This window comes from Sapajus apella, unplaced genomic scaffold (genome assembly GCF_009761245.1).
Source record: "Sapajus apella isolate SASKATOON/1434 unplaced genomic scaffold, GSC_monkey_1.0 scaffold36, whole genome shotgun sequence".
Lineage (NCBI taxonomy): Eukaryota > Metazoa > Chordata > Mammalia > Primates > Cebidae > Sapajus > Sapajus apella.
Window position 1 is genome coordinate 28,612,949 of NW_022436976.1, and position 20,893 is coordinate 28,633,841.

General features: G+C 40.8%; 1 protein-coding gene across 10 annotated transcripts in view; it reads left to right on the forward strand.

The window, feature by feature from the left end:
• Positions 1-20,893, forward strand: part of DAB1 (DAB adaptor protein 1) — a 1,264,232-nt gene that overhangs the window by 968,198 nt on the left and 275,141 nt on the right. The gene's annotated exons all lie outside the window — the stretch shown is intronic.

The window sequence follows — 20,893 nt, forward strand, 5'->3', positions numbered from 1 at the left end:
TTGGTTAGTGTTTCACTTTATTAAAAATATCCTGTGTAAACTCCTTTGGAACTTATGTTTTGTTCACATTTTAAGTCTCAGCACTTAGAAAGTGGTTGACAGAGAGGAGCCAGAGATACCTGGCAATGAAGATTTGCAGGCATAGTGTGATAATAAAGTAATTCTGTCACTTTTCGTGTTTTCTGGAGAATTTAGTCCCATGGTTTCAGGACCATGTTTTTCAGTAAGTTTCACCCCCTGTCAATTAAATATGAACAACTTCTTTCTCTCTGTGTGTGTGTATTTTCTCCCTGTGGTTTCTGCTCGCTCTCCCTTATTTTCTCAGCTGCATGGGAGGGGATTGACAGAGCTCTCTTTCAGGTCTTGAAATCTGTCAATGTAGGCTTACAAACTGTGATGCCCTTGACTTTTTTGTATAGGCAGTGATTTGTTTGAGACATCGCTGTGCCTGCCCACTTATGTTTTGTGATGGCATTTGGCTGACACTATGTAAGAAGTAGGGGACATAACTGTAATATACATACAGCTCTTGGACAGCCAAAAGCCCAGGAAGGACAATATATTTTGCTTTTGATGTTTATTTGAAACACAAATATTTTGGAGACAGTCTATTTTATTCCCTAAAAATTAATATAAACTTGTTTTCTATGCATCATGGTCTAAGAATAACAGGAAGTAAGCAGATGAAAGAACATGTCTTGGTAGGCTGCTACGTGGAAAAAGAAAAAAAAAAAAAAGGTCGCAGAGCCCAGTATGTACTAGAATCCAAATGCCTTTTCAGTGGAAACTGACAAGTTATATTTCACCTCAAATTTAACCTTTCCACTAAACCTGCACCCTTGAATGCTTAATGCATTAAAAATGTTATCTTAGCGCATATTTTTTCATTCTTAATTTTAACATGCAAAACCAGAAGCCTTCTGCAGAGAGGATTGAGGTTTTTAGGACATTGGCTCAGTTGGGGACTTGGGATGACAGTATGAAGATGACCCTTTTAGAACTTCCTCATCCTCATGTCCAAAAAAACTCTGAAATCAGCATAATACATATGTGATGAGTGTCTTCCATGGAGTGGCGAGTACTATGGAATTTGGGTAGACAGAGATGGATTCAAATTCTAGCTATACCGACTTTCTCACTGTGTGACCTTTGAAAGCTCTTTAACCTGAGCCTCATTTTCCTCTCGTATAAAATGGGTATATAACATTATAGACTTCAAAGGCTCACTATAAAGATTAATGAAAATAAGGCAAATAAAATAGTTAACATATTACTTGGCATACATTAAATGCTCAGCAAAGGTTAGCGTGGTTGTCCTCCTCCTTTTCCTCCCTTTTCCTTTTCTGCTTCTCTTCCCCTTCCTTCCCTGTCATCTTTCTCCTTTTCCCTCCTCCCCTCTTTTCTCTTTTTCTCTTCCTTCATCATTCATCTTGTCTTAATCAGCTTGAGCTGCCGTAAGAAAATACCATAGACTTGGCAGCTTAAGCAACAGAAACGTGTTTTTCACGGAACTGGAGGCTAGAAGATCAAAGTGCCAGCCAGTTGGTTCCTGGTGAGGGTTCTCTTCCTGGCTTGTAGATGGTCATTTTCTCACCATATCCTCACATGGTAGAAAGAGAGAAAACTCTTTCTTTCTCTCCTTTCCCACCACAAGAGGCCCACGCTCACGATGTTATGTAACCATAAGTACCTTCCAAAGGTCTCATTTCCAAACATCATGCCACAGGGTTTTAGGGCTTCAACATACGGATTTTGGTGAAACACAGATATCCATAACATACCACATCTCCTCCTCCTCCTCCTCCCCCGTCATCCCCCGTCCACTTCGCCTGTATCATCATCATCACCACCATTACAGAATGTTGCTACTTATCCCATTTGTTTGTAAGTATGCAACAGTCATAATTATTATTCTCAATACATTTGTCTGGGCCAAGGTACATATATGTTAAAAAGAGAGAGGGAGGCTGTGTGTAATGACTCACACCTATAGTGCCTGCACTTTGGCAGGCTGAGGCAGGAGGATCACTTGAGGTCAGGAGTTCAAGATCAGCCTGGTCAACATGGTGAAACCTTGTTTCCACTAATAATACAAAAATTAGCTGGGCATGGTGGTGTGCATCTGTAATCCCAGCTACTCTGGGGGCTGAGGCAGGAGAATTGCTTGAACCTGAGAGGCACAGATTGAGGTGAGCTGAGATCACATCATTATTGCACTGTAGCCTGGGTGACAGAGCAAGACTCTATCTCTAAAAAAAAAAAAAAAAAAAAAAAGAGATCCCTTGGATATATACATGCACACATATGTTTATTTCAGCACTATTCACAAGAGCAAAAACCTGGAACTGACCCAAATGCCTATCAATATTAGACTGAATAAAGAAAAAATGGTACATATGCACCATGGAATACTATGCAGCCATAAAAAGAATGAGTTCATGTCCTTTGTAGGGACACGGATGAAGCTGGAAACCATCATTCTTAGCAAACTAACACAGGAACAGAAAACTAAACCCCACATGTTCTCACTCATAAATGGGAGTTAAACAATGAGAACATATGAGAACATTATACACTGGGGTCTATCCAGGGTGAGAGGCAAGGGGAGAGATAGCATTAGGAGAAATAACCTAATGTAGATGATGGGTTGATGGGTGCAGCAAACCACCATGACACATGTATACCTATGTAACAATCCTGCACATTCTGCACATGTATCCCAGAACTTAAAGTATATATATTTAAAAAACAAACAAACAAACAAACAAAAAAAAAGAGAGAGAGAGAGAGAGAAAACATGCAGGTAACAGTATTAATTCATTTCTTGTTCTTCAGTTTTAACAATGTAATAATATTTCATTAAACAAATGTTGCTAACTTGGACGAAATTAATACAATTTTAAAAGGAATAAACAATTTATATACTGATATTGAATCTTGAATGTAACTCAGGCTGTTAGGCTCTTTTATTACTAATACTTTCTCCATCTCTGCTTGGATTTTCTATGGAGACAGCATATAACCTGCAAATAAGTTTCTCATAAATCCTTTAGTACTTCTTTTTCTGTCTAATTGGCTGGATCTGTCATTGTAAAATTCAGTGATAGTAAATGTCCTTATCTTGTTCCTGATTGCTTCTAGATTACATTTAAGTGATGTTTAAGTTTTTACTAAAGATATTTTTCTGGCCGGGCATGGTGGCTTATGCCTATAGTCTCTGCACTTTGGGAGGCTAAGGTGGGCGGATCACTTGCACTCACAAGTTTGAGACCAGCCTGGGCAATATGGTGAAACTCTGTCTCTACAAAAAGTAGCCAGGCATGGTGCATGTGCCTGTAGTCCCAGCTACTCAGGAGGCTGAGTTGGGAGGATGTCTTGAGCCTGTGAAGTGGAGGTTGCAGTGGGCCAAGATTGCACCACAGCACTCCAGCCTGGGCAAAAGAGCCAGACCTTGTCTCCAAAAAAAAAAAAAAAAAAAAAAAAAAAAAGGATACTTTATTAGTTCCACTTTATGTATTATTTTCTAGGAAGTATTTTTTAATTCTAAATTTGCATGTTCAATTTTATCATATGCTTTTTCTGTATTCAATGATTATACATATTTTTTCCTCTTATAATTTATACTGTAGTAGATTTAATTGACAGATTTTAAAATCTTCATTTCTAGAGTAAACCTTACTTGGTCATAATGGTATTATTTTCTACACCCTGGTGGATTTGATCTGTTAGGTTAAGGAATGGTTTTTGTATCTGTATTTATCAACAAGATTAGTGTATAACTTTCTTTTCTTGGACAACCCTTGTGTCTGGTATTAGTTAATGCTATATCCTTATATAATGATTTTTATCAGTTAATGTCATATCCTCATAAAATGATTTTTGGTAGGAATGAAACACTGAATAATATTTAGGACTCTTTCTGGAGAACGTTTTTACAGTTATTTAACTTCTTAAAAGCTATATGTGCTTATTGCTGAAAATACAAAAGACAGGATAATCATGCATCCCATAAAACAAAAATAACTACTATTAACATTTTAAGTTACATCCTTTGGACTGACCTTCCAGCATAAAATGTGGTTGACATCATACTCTTCATACAACTTTATGTCCTATTTTGTTATTTGACATAAGTGCATTTTCCATATTACCTGATATTACAAAATAGAAGTGTTTTTTTCCCTCCTCTTGTTAAGATTTAGATGGCTCCTGGGACAGATATTTTAATTCCTGAAAAAGAATACCTGACAATGCGGGTCATCTATTGTGGGAAAAATTGGCATAAAGAAAGTTAAGAGGCCTTTTAGAGTTCCTCATGAACCTATCACCCTAGTTCTTTAACCCAGGGTGTTGAAAGCAAGCCAGATGGTTTCAAATACAAGTCACACAGGGGAATATTTCATCACAAAATGAGTTTCTAGACAGGCTATTTGTGAAATGTAACTAGAGTATTCACAATTCAAATAGGGGATGCAAGTAGTGAAAAATAAAGTTGCTTTTTTCATTTTGTTTTTATTGGATTGCGTCACCACACATACAGCTTGTCAAATGGTGCCCATTCCAGAAGTGGAATTTGATGGAGGACCCAAGGAAAACAATGTATATTTTCAGATTCGTTACCAGTCATCAAAGGAGGACAATCAGATGACACTATTCTTGTTATTTGTAATCTCCATATTAGGGCATCCAGTGGAAGATCATGGTAGAGGAATATGTCCCATGAAGAACAGACAGACATTTCTGGGGGCAGTGCCTGGAGTTTTCCAGTCAGTGCCATCTGGCAGCTTAGTGTAGTGGAAAGAGTACTGACTTTGGAGCACGGCAGAACTGGGTTTTAGTTCTCACTCTTCTCTTTATATGCTGTGTAACAAAGGCAGGTTATTTAGCCTCCTTGAGCCTGATTTCTCTTATCTTTAAAGGGAGGGGTGTGTGTGTATTAATGTGTGTGAATACTTCCACTTGTCATTAAAAAGGTGAGGGGGCCAAGCGCAGTAGCTTATGACTGTAATCCCAGCACTTTAGGAGGCCTAGGCGGGTGATCTCCTGAGGTCAGGAGTTCAAGACCAACCTGGCCAATGTGGTAAAACCCTGTCGTTACTAAAAATGCAAAATTAGGGTTTGGTGGCATATGCCTGTAATCCCCGCTACTTGGGAGGGTGAGGCAGGAGAGTCACTGAAACCAGGAGGAGGAGGTTGCAGTGAGCCGAGATTGCGCCATTGCACTCCAGCCTGGGCAAAAAGAGTGAAACTCCGTCTCAAAAGAAAAAAAGAGAGAAAGAGAGTGAAGAAAGAGGAAAAGGAGGGAGGGAGGGAGGAGGAAGAGAAGGGAGGAAGGGGAAAAAGGGAGGGAGGGAAAGAAGGAAGGAAGGAAAGAAAGGAAGGCAAGGGAGTTACTGTGGGTAAAGAACTAGCTTGTTGGGGTCTGCAATGTAGCATGGCTTAGTCAGTGTCAATGTTCTGTCCTCTTCTTTCTGAGATCACAGCTCACCATTACCTCCTTATTTTCTAGAAACACCTGGAAATTGTGAAACTTTTTACTTTCCTTGTATTTCATGTTAGTGCTGTACCCAGATATCATCAGGTAACAAAAACGACAGTGACAAAATCTACTTTCATATTTTCTCCCAGGAGAATTTTGCCTCCAAGAATCACGGGTTTAATGCGATTCAGGAGAAGTCAGTGATCACAGGGCAGATGCCATGGCTTTGGAGTCACATCAAACCGAGTGTGAAGCCTCTGTACCTTGCAGCTGTGCTAATTTTTGGAGGTTTCTTGAAAAATCTAGTCAGTTTAGGGTAAAGAATGCTTTCAGTAATGCCACACTCAGGTTCAAGACGGCTCAACTGGTCATTTAGCCCTAGGAAATAATTTCTGCTAACATTGACTTACCACATAGGAGCTTATAAATTGCCATCATATTGATTATCTCATTAGATCATCAGGATCCTGAGAGATTAACTTTTTAAGAAAACAATCTTTTTATCAGGCTTATTTATCATCACTTCTGTATGTCACTCTTGTCCTGCAGGGGAGGCAGCCTGGGGTCAGTCAAGATACTGGGTATTTGGGTTCATACTTTAAGCCCACCACTTTCAGGTGGTCTAACTTCACATAAGTCACCTCTACTTTTTTTTTTTTTTTTGAGACAGAGTCTTGGCAGCAGCGCAATCTCGGCTCACGGCAACCTCTGCCTCCCATGTTCAAGATATTCTCCTGCCTCAGCCTCCCAGGTAGTTGGGATTACAGGCCACACCACCACACCGTTTAAATTTTGTACTTTTAGTAGAGACAGGATTTCACCATGTTGGCCAGGCTGGTCTCAAACTCCTGACCTTGTGAACCTCCCACCTTGGCCTCCCAAAGTGCCAGGATTACAGACGTGAGCCACCATGCCCAGCCAAGTCACCTCTACTTTTTGAGCTTCAATTTCCTCAGCCACCAAATGGATGTAGACATAATATTTGCTTGGCCAACTTTGAAATATAGGAGGGGCATCATTAATTAATTAGTTCTTTTGTTCACAAACATTTATCCAGCCCCAGCATGAGCCCAGCCTTTGCTTGGTCTTCTGAAGAACAGAGAAATGCCTTAGAAGGAGATTCTGACTCTAGTCATCCACGCTGTAGTCAAGGAACTGTTAGCTAGGAGGATAGGGCAGTGGAGGGGCCTTCAGATTATTATGCCTTTTCCTTCCCTGAAAAAATATTGTGTTTCTACTTTACTGCTTTTGTTCATTCCCTATCTATTACTGTTCGTAAAATGCATAAGGTTTTTACTTTTACGCCAAGTTTATTTTTATTAATTAAAATATTTTATATTTATCATAATGAGGACAATTCTTATTAAAATTCTTTTCATTGCTTTCCTGACAAAAAGCAAGTAAATTTTAGTTTTAGTAAACACAAGTAATACAATACTCTGAAAGTCTGTATAGATTAAAACGTGAATAACTTCTCTGGAAGTTGACGTATATAAAACGTTATAATGAGTTAATTTTTGGTGGCAGGCCAGAGCCCGGTTGTCACAGATGAGGTCTCAAGTGGAGGTGACTTGCCAGTGGTCACTCTGCTGGCCAGTGACAGAGCCAGGGTTGCAACCTGTGAATGGCTTGCTGACTGGAGCTCCTTCAGCTCAATAGATCCCAAACAATATATACGTTCTTCGGATTCACCTCATTAATGTCTCGGGGTGTTTGCTTCCTCTTCCTTTTAATGAAGACTTCTGAAAAGAGACCACGTTTTAGAATTAGATAATCTGAAATTTGAGTCAAGGCTCGGCACATTTTCTACTCATCTATTTTGGGCTAGCTACCTACTCTTTCTGGGCCTCAACTTCTTCATCTGTAAATTGGGAATAATAGTAGTTCCTAACTTAGAGTGTTGCAGTGAAGATTTCATGAGCTCACAAATATAAAAAACCTAGCACCAAACTCTATACATAGAATCAAGATGAAGAAATATCCCTTTCCCTTGTGCCCCCCAACTCCCACCACCTCTGAGAGGCAGCACATCTCTAGTGGTATAGAAAATATAGAGAGGTAGAAGGAACCCTTTTCTCTAGAGGAATATGGGGTTCTTGGTAAGTAAAAGAAACTCTTCAAATGGTTACTGGCTCCAAGAATAACTGAGAGAATGAATAGGAAGTACAAAGGAAAATGGACCATGTTGTCAAGCTACAAAGATTTATTAATAGCTATCATGTATGCTTCCTGCATGTGAGCCATTTTAGATAAATTGTCCCTAGTGAGCCTAACTCTTACATCACTCCATTGAAAACATAAGAAAATAATGTTTAGAGAGGTCAAGAGACTTGCCCCACGTCACAGGACTTACCTGCCTGAGTTGCCATACACTCGGTCTTCCCAGTGCTGAAGTCTGTACTCTCTTCCCGGAATGCATTCTGTGGGTTTGCCCTGTGGCTTGATGCTGGAGAGTTGGAGAGTGTGAAAAAATGATAGAGGCTATACTCTTCTGACAGGAGGGGAGCATGGAAGCTGATTAGCTCTATCATGTAAAATTTATGTTGCTGTTTTGTCTTGGCAGGGTTTTGGTGAGCTATTCATACTATATGAACTCTGTGATTTGTAAGCTTTAGAAATTTAAAACCAAGGATTTAATTATAAGAAAAGATAAATTTCTCTGAGGTTGATCAATAAAGCTCTTGGGCTAAAGGGTTTGGAGGCAGGAAGTAATGTTTTGGGGCCGAGCAGTTTACTTCTTTATGGTAAGACTGATCCTATGATGTGCTGTGGTGAAGAGAGACTTCTGTATTCTCTGTGATCACATGGTCATAAATTTATTACAGGACAGTTCATTCCGTGTGGTCATTCCCTGAAGACAAATTGTTTCAGGTTTAATTGGTGACTTAGTTCAGGACCTCATTCTAACTGGTTCCCTTGCTAGAAGTCAGGCTTTCTCCAAACTCACCTTCATAGCTCCTTTCCTCCTTGAACTTGCTCTGTAACCCTGGCAGCATACACCACAGGACAATACATCAAGCCCTTTAAAATGTGGTTCCCCTCTCCTCTTCTGTCACTCTCCTTCCTCCCACCCTGAGCCACACTAAGCTTCAGATCCCAGGCCTCACTTCTGTGGCTTTTGCGCAGACGGCAATTTCACTTTGGATAGCACTCTTACCCTGTGCACTTGGCAACTCCTGTTCATCCTTCAGCACTCAGCCACCTTTTGCTTAACATTGTGAGCTTCCTAACGTCCTCAATTAATTAATCAGTGATTATCAATTTATGTGACCTTCTACATATCTTTCAAATCCATTCATTCCTCCTCTCCTTACTGGCCCCCCGCCCCGAAGGTAGTTCAGGCCACCTTCATCTCCCATCTGGATCATCCTAGCACCCTCCTAAATAGTCTTCAGGTTTTCACTGCTGTCCATCTCCAAGCCATTCTCGGCACTGCTCACTAATGTGGAAATTTAATCAGATTACACTCCGGTGTAAAACCCTTTGATGAGTGGCTCCTCCTGCTCTCATGAAAAAGTCCACACTGCTTATCGTGGCATCACAGAGCCGCTGTCTGGTCTGACCCCTCCTTATCAGCCCAGGCACATTCCTCACCACTCTTGCCAATCATACTTCGCCTTGTGGTCCCACTGAATCGATTTCAGTTCCCTGAGTCTACCATGTTGATTTTTCACACTTGGGGTTTTGTGTATGTTTTTTCTTCTCCTGGGAATACATTTCTCTTTATGTGTTTCGAAGCTAACTCCCTGTATTCTTCAGTTTCAAGTTAAATATTACTTTTCTCCAGAAATGCTTTGGTGACCCATTGCAGCCCACCCACATGTCCCCCAGTTGTGGGTCATGACCATCCTGTGTGCTCTCAACCACTTTGCATTTTCTCCATTATTTAAATAAGGTTTATTCTCTTTATCACTCACTAGGCTGGAAGATCTGTGAGGACGGAGACTGTGTCTGTTTTGTTAGCTACTGTATTTTACTTCTGCCACTAAGGACAATGTTGCAAAGTGTAGGTATGGAGCAATGTTTGTTGAATGAGTAAGGGAGTAAATGAATGAACTTATGGCCAGGAAAATCTTACCTGAGTCCCCTGGATTCTAAGGGGTCTCACAGCATCCTGTACTTACCAAAATAATCATACTTTTCCCATTTTTTCTGTAATTAGGTTTCTGTTTTCTATGTTATGTCTTTAGCTATGAGTTCCTTGCCTCTCACACTTGGCACATGGCAGGTACTCGGTAAATGTTTGTTGAATTAATTGTTATATAGTGTAGGGGAGAATGATTTACACAAGGAGAAAGAAAAAAAAATCTCCCCTAAGAGCTGGCTCTTGAAATTCTTATTATGTGGCATTCAAAATTCCTACAATTCAGAGAGCGACTTCTCCTTTCGTGATGTGTGTCCAATCATGTCTGGTGCTGTAATTTAGCGTGATGTAGGCCATATTGGTAGTAAGAGCTATAAGATTTGCCATATTAGTTCATCCCACTGCTTCATTAAGCTCAGTGTGCTGCCTCTGGCAGTGGCTGGGCCTGAATTTTGATGTTGGGAAGAACAAAGCCCTTCACATTAGCCCTTTGAGTCCTTGATATGCTGTGAGTCAGGTTAAGTATATGCTCTTTCTCAGAGTTGGAGAGTCTTTGTCTTTGCAGATAATCAGTAAATGACCCAGAGGATAGGGTTTTATTATCCGTGTGAGTTTGCTGTGCAGATAATGTTCTCAGGTGTGCTGAGATTTCAGCAGTCTCCTCCTAATGCAACAAACCTTCTAGGATGGTCAGAGTACACATGTTTGTAAGACTGAGTTTGTTTCTGCAGCCCATCAAGAGAACATACATAGATCAAAGGCAGAGGAGAGAGTAGAGGTGAAGGCTGTACCAATATGTGTTGTTTGTGTGTCCTTTTGTCCATGTTTTCTCATTTAAGCTTGAAGATAGCCTTTAGACAAGTACTCTCATTTTACATAAGACACAACTGAGGCTCAGAGAGGTGCATGGCTTACATGAGGTCACACAGGTGATGGACCCATTTACACACAGATCTTTCTAACCCCAGAGCCTGTCCACGTTCTTAACACTGAACTAAACTCTCTACTGAATGATATATCCTCTTACCAAATACTAGGTTGTGCTTGCACTGAAAGACATCTTCGTACAGGCTCCAAAGACATCTTCCTACAAGTTCCAATAGTAAGCACCTTTAGGTTGATATGGCCTCAGCAAGAGGAGGAAATGATGGTAAAATATGTTGTGTAGTTAGAAAATAAGTTAAAAAGCCATGGGAAGCCCCTTCACTTCACTTCTCTTGTTTGTGGCCTGCAGAAGGTTGCTATGTACAAGCCTCCACATGATTGAGAAGGAAACATTTTCTAGATATAAAAAAGGTAAAGTGAAAACAAACTTGAAGGATCTTGACTATGTATAAATTGAAATGTACAATCAGCCCTTTGCGTCTGTGGGTTTCACATCTGTGTATTCAGTCAACTGGGGATCAAAACCTGAGGCTATGGAGGGCTAACTATATGTGTTTTCCATCTGAGGTTGTTTATCCATTCATCCATTAGTGAACATTTGGGCTGCCTCCACCTCTTGTCTATTGTGAATGATGCTGGTGTGAAATGAGTTTACAAATATCTCTTCGAGACCCTGGTTTCAATCCTCTTGGATGTAAAGTCAGCCACCCTCCATAGCTGAGGTTTTGCATCCATGGATTCAACCAATGTTGGATGAAAAATATTGGGTGAAAAATACAATTAAAAAATAATACAAATTTAAAAAGCAGTATGTAGAGATTACATAGCATTTTCTTTGCATTACGTATTATAAGTAATATAGAGATGATTTAAAGTACATTGGAGGATATATGTTGGTTATATGCAAATGCTGTGCCATTTTATGTAAGGAACTTGAATATCCTTAGATTTGTTATCTATAAAGATCCTGGAACTAATCCCCTGTGGATGTGGAAGATATTATATTAAAGGAAAACATCATTTCTATCTCTTAGTTTGGAGCAAGCGCTATAAAAGTGCAGACAAGGAAATTTTGCAAATTCCCCAAATCTATGAATAATATCATCAGTCTAGTTCACCTCCCAGTGGGCATCCCCAATTCTGAAATAATAATGAGGATGCTGGTGATAAAGGTAGCTACTCTCTGTCAGCAATAGCCAAGTATCAGGCAATACACTCAAACCTTTACATGTGCTTTGTCACTCAGATCATTCCTTTAGGTAGCTGCTTTTTAAAAATCTCAAGTTTACAGATGAGGAAGTTGAGAAGCTGGAATGGTGACACAAAGTCAAGCTGGAAGAACTGTAGTGAGCAGTTCTGTCTCACTAGTCAATGCAGCAAATGTTGTGTGTCCCTTCTATACACCTGGCACAATGTGAACACATCGCCCTGCTCAGCCCCCTTTAAGCTTGCATGAGTTTGCTTCAGCTCTCCTCCAAACCTGGAAGAAGTTCCCCTCTCTCTTTTCTGCCTTCCAGGGTCCACCTGCTCCTCTGAGACATAGCTCAGATAGTACTGCCGTGGAGCTCTCTCATAGCATTCTTCTCCTTCCATGAAATTAAGCTTTGTGGTTCTCAGTGTACTGTTTTCACTCCAGATGAAGCTCTTATTCCCTTCTTCTGCTCATTAGGATTCCATTTTATACCCCTTTCTTCCCTTCTGTATTGTGTGTTCAGCTGAGACTTAATGGCAATGACTGTGTCTTTTATATCATTGTATCATGTCAAAGCTGGGAGGAAGAGAAGTAAAGATGTATTAGTGGAATGTTGGAAATGATATTAATGATGTGACTACGAAATGTCAGGTAGAGAATACAATAACTTCTAAAATCTTCACAAGATAATTATGAGTTTGATAATACTCCCATTTTACAGAATAGAAATCATTCTAAGTTAAGAATATGTTCAAAGTGACCCACCATGTAAATAGAAGGACATGAATTTTAATTTGGTTCTAACTGATCCAAAGCACAGCTCTTTTCACTACATCATGCTGTTTCCCATCAGAGGCCATCAAATAAAACCCCAGAGAAAGCTCACTTCCTAGGGATCTGGTTCCTGTTATAAAATGGTAACTACAGATGCAATTTACCTTTATAAAGAATTTATATATCATCATTGCAGATTCACATTCCTTAAATTTGGGACCATCATCATTTGAGCCTTTCAGCCTTCCCTGGCTGGCAATACTGCTCTAGGGAGAACTTGCATTCTAATTGTTAAACCAGAGGCAAGTCACCCCATGCAGGCACTTGCATTGGAAGAAACCCAGCAGATGATGAATAGCAGACCTGAATCTTATCATGTATTTCAGGATGATGTACGGGACTGTTGGAAACTGCCTTTGACAAATGTGCACGGGAAGGAGAATTATCTCCAACAATGAAAAATGTTCTTATTATGTGATCCTAAAAAGGATCAGGACCCCTATCATTGGGAAAATGATCATGCCCGTATCCCTTATTAACAGTGATACAGAAGCATGTGCTAAAGACATTGGATGTCATCCTGAAGCAGTGATGGATAGTCATGAGAGCTGAAATCAGGTTGGACTTAAGAAAGGTAGCTTGATGTTTGATGGCAGGTGGGAATCATGCAACTTGCTAAGGTCTCTTTTAGCCCTTGCTTCTTGAGGCTTTGCAAGACTTGTTTCTGCTATCTTCGCCAGTGCCCAGTGGCTTTTGGTCAGGTTGAGGCTGTGATTAAATAGTAGAAGGTAGATAATATATATGTTTGTGAGAAATAAAACCACTTCCATAGGGAGAAGACTAATGCATTTTAATTCAGTTTATTTTCATATTTTATATGAAGAGCATCATAGAGATTTAGTATCCTGCCCACTGCTAGAAACTAGCAGAGTTAGGATTTAAACCCGAGCAGTCTGATTTCAAAATCTATACTTTGTTGACCATAGTAGCTTCTAATGAATAACTTCCTAGTTAGAGTTCAAAATCATGGAAAATGGAAGTGCTAAGTACTCACGTGAAGGTGTCTGTCCCAGACTTTAGCACATCAAGAGATGCTACTGAAATCAAGAATTGTCAACATGTTAATATTGTTAAGAGCCGAGTGATGTTTAGAATCCTTTGAGCTCCTTCCTTTCTTACCTCCTTTTTTTTTCCTTCCTCCCCCTTTCCTTCTATCTTTCCTTCATTCAATTTTTGAGCACTTTTCAAAACCAGGCAGAATACTACTGGCCACAGAAGATTACAGAGAAGTCCTGGGTTCAAGTAATTTAAGAGCTAATGTGAAATTCAGACAAATAAGAAACAATTATAGTTTATTATAGTAAGTTGAAATTACTTAGCAGAGATAACCAGCGATCCAAGGACTTCCCAGGGGTTGTGAGATTTAATAAACATTCTTAGGGTTCAGATTTATTTATTTTCTGCTTAATGATGTGAAATATCTCCTGTTATTGAAGACATTGTATAGCTATTGGATATAAACCCCTGCTTGTGAAAAACAAATCCTACCCTGTCTCCAGTGAAAGGAAGACTAGCAGATTGGAAATCTTTCTGGACAATAACTTGCTCCTGCCTCTTCTAGAGTAAAAGCTACTTCACATTTTAAACATATTTTATTCATTTTATGTTACGCATAACATATGTTCATTAAACATTTGTCGAGCAATAGTCTATATTAAATAGGTAATTCTTTGGCCTTTGGCCTACATTTACCTATAATCAGTAATTTATATTCAAGTAGTTTTTCTTTGATATTTTGAAGTAATGATTACAGCGGTTTCTCCTCCTGCTCACAAAGTTATAGATTGCAAATAGAGTTTGTGTAATTTTCCAATCCTGGTCGATTTTAATGGCTGTCTTGAGCACCATGGAGAATATTCGACAATCATGTCCTGGCCTTGAGTGAGAACGGTTAACACTTAGGTTTATTTTCTTTCAGTATTTTTTTTTCTGCACACTACTATGTGCACACAGGTGTGCAAATACATGTCATCTTGCCTGATCCTACTGTGTATTTAATTCTGTATTAGTTTTTCACTAAACCTCACAATTTAAGGTATTCCTGTATCATATAGTTTTTGCAGTTATCATTTTGCTAAGTGATTTAATTTTCTTTAGCTTTTTCTCACAAAACCTCTCTCCCAACCCTTCTGTCATTGTTGCCATTTTTATTGGTGCATTCCTAAACTTGTCAAACCTTGCCTAAGCTGTGGTGTTATGGAAATGCTTTTAGCAGTTGATGGTTCATTTCTATTTTTATCCTTGAACTCATGCACTGTTTACCTTCTGTGTTTTGTGGGCAGGGGAAGATGCTAACTTGTCCTCCTTTGGGGGTGGGCTACCCTTTGTGGGCATGTCACCCCTGGGGACCACCACTCCAGTAAAGCACTGGAATTAAGATTTGCCAACCGATGGCTGTGAGCTCGAGTGTGTTTTGCTGTTCATATCTTTTAACCTCAGCTTATCAACTTTAATATGTTGTCCTGTTTTGATTTTTTGGTTCATCTGTTTTAATGTGATGAAATGTAAAAACAGAGCTTAGTTTTGTCCCCTCACAATGACTTTAGGGGTGTTTAGCTGATAACCTACCCTTCAACTGTTAAGGATTCGAATTTTAAACAGACAAAAATACATTTTTCTAATATCTGTCATCAAGTGATTAGTGCAACTATTTAGTTCTGGTCATCTTTCCTATTCTTGGTAGATTTATTTTCTCTTCTTAGAATTCTACTGCCGCCCTCTCTGTCTGGGAGACTGGAGATGTCATTTAAACATTGCTTATTAGGATTCCATTATTTGTCTCTCCTATACCATCAGCTAAATCAAAAAGTCAGACAGTGTTTTTAAATTGCAAATTTAAATGACAATTTATAGACCAGGTCTACTGGAAATTTTCTGTCCTTGGCATCCATCATTTCTTTTGAGTGTATAGTTTTATATTCTCCCTCTCTCTCTCTCTCTCTCTCTCTCTCTCTCTCTCTCTCTCTCTCTCTCTCTCTCTCTCCTTTTCTCTTTATCTTCTTGAGAGCACAGCACACATATCCATCAGAAGGATTAGGACTGCTTGAATCAAACAAAAATGCAGTAAAGATCTTGGAAGAAAATTAAGACAAACACTTATCTTAGACCTTGCTTACATATTAGTTCTCTTCCTCCTCCTTATGCTTCCTTGCCTCTTAAAGAGGAAACTTGTGTAAGTCACTTTTTTAAAAGCGATTAAGCCCATGGCTTAGATTTAAAAAAAAAATTGGCTCTGTGTGGTGGCTCACACCTGTAATCCCAGTACTTTGGGAAGCTGAGGCGAGCAGGTCACCTGAAGTCAAGAGTTTGAGACAAGCCTGACCAACATTGTGAGATCCCATCTCTACTAAAAATACAACAAAAATTAGCTGGGCATGGTGGTGCTCTCCTGCAGTCACAGTTACTTGGGATCCTGAGGCAGGAGAATCCCTTGAGCCCAGGAGGCAGAGGTTGCAGTGAGCTGAGGTCGCTGCACTCCAGCCTGGGTGATAGAGCAAGACTCCACCTAATTAAAAAAAAAAATCACTCAAAGCCTGGAATATGCCAGATACTGTTATTTCACTTAATCCACAGGAAAAACCAATAACAATATGCTACTATTGTGGTGGTTAATATCAGACATTGTTGTATGTGTTTTTTTTTTTTTTTTGTCTTAACTCATGTATGATACTCATCTAGATTTTTAAAAGAGGAAACTGAAATTTGTGGGAGGCAACTTTGTCAGGGCCTACAGCTGAACAAGTGACAAAGCATCAGCCTCTTTCCTAAAACATTGTCTAAGACACTAGCCTCTGTCTTATTTTCAGTAAGAGAATTTGTTGGCTGTTTAGTATCTCTGCTTTATAAGAATGACAGGTTGGAAAGTCTTCTCACTATGCCTAGCTGAGTTTTAATTTTTAGCAGATTGGGTTAGATGAGGGTGGCTTTAAACCTTGAAATCATCTTCTTTTATCGGTCCATTTTCTCTGGGATCAGAGTAGATTGGCAAAGCATTATGATCTTCGATTTCAAAGCTGAAGGATTATCCATCTCGATGGGTGAAATCATCTCTCAAATCCTTCTGAAGCCAGATACTGAGGTTGTGGTACATTTTCAGAAAATGCCTGTGGTACCCAGTAACTTCAGTGAGGAAAATTAATAGGGTAAAGTTTGCATCTGGAAGGCCTATGTGTAAGAAGTGGTCCCACCACTGACACTGGGTCAGACTTTTCATTTCCAGCAGGGGCTTAAAAGTCTTTCTGTTCAGTCTTGACCCACTAGGCTCCAATGTTAATAGTAGATGGGGAAGTCCAGGGCTGGTGAGATTCTAATCAGATATAGGAGGTGAGGACAGGGGAGGAAAAGACGTTCTCATGTCAGTGAGAAAAAATGGGGATGGAGCCAGGGGTGCCTAGGGGAGCCATCAGACCACAATGCACATTTGACTCAATTGAAGAGGAAACGAAAGAAGGAAGACTGGGTGGATGCATCTTAGACTTTGACGCTGTCCTAAGGCAACTTCTGCAGGGTCTTCGCGGGGTCCTTAAGCGAAAGTTGCTCATCAGAGGAGTTCCCTGTCTCCTGGGAAAGGGACTTCCTGAGAATCCTGTCCTGCTTTGTCACTGGCTGGGAGTGGCCCATGGGAAACATGTTCCTCTTGCAGACATGGAGATAGGTGTCTGAATGAAGCAGGTAGAAGCCTTGGTTAGTTCGTTTCCCTGTTAGAGGAGGTTGGCAAGGTACATTCTCATGACTTTCACATTAAAACAAATGGATACTCAAAATACCCAAATATCATAAGTTTCCATGAGACATTCCTTCTCACTTCAACTCACCACCATCTGGTGTAACCAGACCAGTTAGATTTCTTTTCTCATGCCAGCTCATGCCGCATAGGCAAATATGGGTTAAAACGTGGTGCAAATAGTAATTGAGGTCCCAGAGTCTTTGGTCAGTTAGCCCAGAAATTTCCAGGACATTTTGACCTTTCATACTCTGCAAGGGCTGAAATGAGAAGAATAGAAAGCAGCTACTGCATTGACAACCAAGAAGGAAACCCGATACTCTTTCCACACATTTCTCATTTCTTCTTATCACAAACAAAGGAGAATGCTCATCTTGCCACCAGCCTATCCTGACCCCTGCTGCCCTACCCTCTCCCCACTGTGCTAGGAAGGCTGAAAGTCACATTTCTTGAACACCTTTTTGATGGCCAGCCACATGCATAGAAGCCTTATTTACATATACTCTCTTAACACAACCAGTGAGGCAGGTATTCTTCAGAATAGAGCCCAGTAATTGCATTATTGTTGTTAGGGTTATAAGTTGAACAGTCACAGCTCTGCCACTTACTTATTAAGCTATGTGGCCTGCAGCAGCTTCCAAATCCTCTAAGCCTCCATTTCCTAACACGTAAGATGTGAGTGATAGGACCCATCTCTCAGACAATTCAGACCAGCTGAAATCGTGTGTAGGTGCCTCACTTTGGTATATATTTAGTGACCTGCTAGCTTACTGTTATTGTTACTATGAGAAAACTAAAGCCCAGGCAGCATGGCTGATTCTTGGGACTCTAAGGTTTGTGAGAAGTGGTATGTGCAGGCTTGTGTGTGCACATCCATCCTGCCTGGCTCTGTGCTAGAGGTGGCAATGCAGGAGATGCCCGCTTTAGTTTTCCTGCCTTTTAGGAAGTTCCAGCTCAACACTTGAGTGTGTCTCCAAGCACGTGGTACTACTTTATGGCTTTAAGGCTGAATTCTCAGCCTTCACATTGGCCTCCTCTGGAATCATGCAGTTGTTTAGAACATAACCCCTCATGAAAGAAGCAATCTGGAAAGCTGGCTGTCCCGAGGGCTTGGAGCCCTGCACTAGAAAGTCAAACACCAACATCTCCCTTTGGGAGTCTCTCCAAATTTGCTTATCTTTGCTCTTTTCAGACACCTGCTTCATGCTTCTTCCTCCCTGTGCTCAGACTTGCCTTTGTCACTGTACTTAAGGCTAATTCCACTGGCTTCTTCATCCAAGATCCCAACCGCACCTGAGTTAACAGGGTTCCGGTCCAAGATCCTAGACAGTGAAAATCGGTAAAGCTCAGCCCATCTCTGATGGTGGCCACCTATAGTCTATCAAAAAGTTTGGGACAATCAGTGTGACAGTAGTCATTACAACCTACCCTGCAGATGACTGGTAGGAGGGGTGAGGCATGTACTGAATTTGTACAACTATCAAACAAAAATTAGCCCGGATGGCACTTCCTCCAGGAAGCCTTCCTGGACCCAGCCAAACACAGGTAGTTAGACCCTCTCCTGGACTACTTGGATACTGACCTCTAGAGCAGTAGCTCTCACAGTGTGCTATACTTGCCTCATCCCTATGCCTGTCTCCCTACCAGACCATGTCCCCTGAGGGCAGGGATGGGAGCCAGTTCCTCTTCACGGACCCTATGAAGCCTAGTGTTTTCCAACATGGAGCCCAATGCCTGTCGCAAAGTAGGTGCTCAGTAAGTCTTTACAGGAAACGAGTACTATCAGGGAAACAGACAAAGAATTGCACCATGCAATGAGAAGTACTTCCCAGTGGCAACACAAAACGATCATCCTGCCAAAACCTGTTGTTTTTCCCTTCAAAGTACAGTAAACACCAGTGAGACAGAGGCAGAGTTCCAGTGTAGCTTTTCACATACAGTCATGTTCTGTTTCTTTGGTCCCAAACTCCTTTAGGTTTTGAATCTTAAAGAACCTGCTGCAGCTACCCACTTAGTAGCCATCCGGCACCACACATTCATGCCAATTAGCTTGGGAAAGATGAAAACTTTGGGGACTTAATAAGCTGAGCTGGCACCTGTTCACTTACCACTCCAGCCCACATCTTGTGAGCTGCTTACACCAACTGGATGGTGTCAGCTTTAACCTTTCTGGGAAAAGGGTAACAGGCATTTTTGCATCAGCATCTTCCAACTTTGAGTTTACTTTGCATGACTGACCTAAAGATTATGGAAACCTGGTCTTTGGAAACCTGGACTCATCCTGTACCCACACTGTCTCACCCACCCCAGTCCCTGCTCATTACAGATGATGGTCTGGGTTGTGGAGGTGGCTTAGGTGTGACGTTTCCAACAGGCCCATGTTTGAATCCTAAACTTCCCTTGTAGGAGGTGTGTGATAGGGCCAAGCATGATGCCTGGCACTAATAGGTGCTCAGTGAGTATTGGTAGAGGGAGGCTCACTCAATACATTGCAGTATCACAGATGAGGGTGTCCACTCTATGAAGACACTCCTGTGTTCGTTGCAAGGTTGCCAGCAGCTACACCAGTGCCTGGCACCTAGTAAGTGCTCAGTAAGTATTTGTTGAATGAATAAATGAATGAATGAATGGACAGATGATGAAGAGTATTTAAGAGCTTTAACAGGAGAGACCTGGATTTGAACCCTGCTTTTCCTACATCTGAATGTGGTGAATATGGGCAATTTACTTCTCTATTAGATTTGAGTCTTTCATCTGTGATAAGGAAGAAAGATCAATCCCTCTCCTGGTTTGGGCAAAACTATGAAGCATTTAGTATGCTGTCTGTCACATGGTAAGGACTAAACGCATAGGTATTCTTAGCAACTTTTTAATTAATGGAGTAACTTTAAATAAATTGATAGATTGCAGCCTATTAATTTATAAAGTAAAAATACTACTGTCTATTACACAGGGCTCTTAAGAAGAATAATGCAATATGGTGTGCAGAATATTTGAATGCTCGGCATAGGCTTGGGGCTCACTAAATGGTGGATGGTGTCATCGCTATTAGAAGACGTGGACAATAACCACACATCCCCCAGAGTGGCATGCAGGAGGAAGAGGGGATGTTTAGAGAAGAGCTTGTCTGTAGCTCTGGGATGTAGCAGAAGCTTTTGTGGACAGACATCCAGTGCTCCGGCTTTCCTTGCCTTTCACCCTGAAAGAACTCGGGCTTTTCAAAGGGATCCCAGACTGTATTGTCAGACGTTCACCTAGCAAGCTGTCCTTTTTAGCAGATCAACTTTTTAAATTCTCGTGACCAGGCCTGCTTTGCCCCAAACCTCTTAATCCTTTGATCTTGTCTCAGTCACAGGAAATGATTGCTTGCTACCTCTTGCCATACACGGTTGAGGGAGGATTATTGGGCAACAACCTCAGTCCCTCTCCAAACTTCCTCTCCCCAACCTGCCAGTCTCCCTAATGTGAAATCCTCCTCACCTCCCTGGTCTCTGGAAAATATCCTCAGGGAAAAAAGAGCTAAGCAAGTTGGGGTGAAGTAAAGAGCATCTCAGGGTGAGAGGTTGGAGGGAGAATTCAGAAAGGAGTGAAGGAGGGCGTAAATTTGAATATCCTACATCGTTAAAGAAAACCTGTCCATGTGTTCAGGTAGGCAGAGATGCCCCTGGACATACCTATGTAAGGCCTCACTGACGC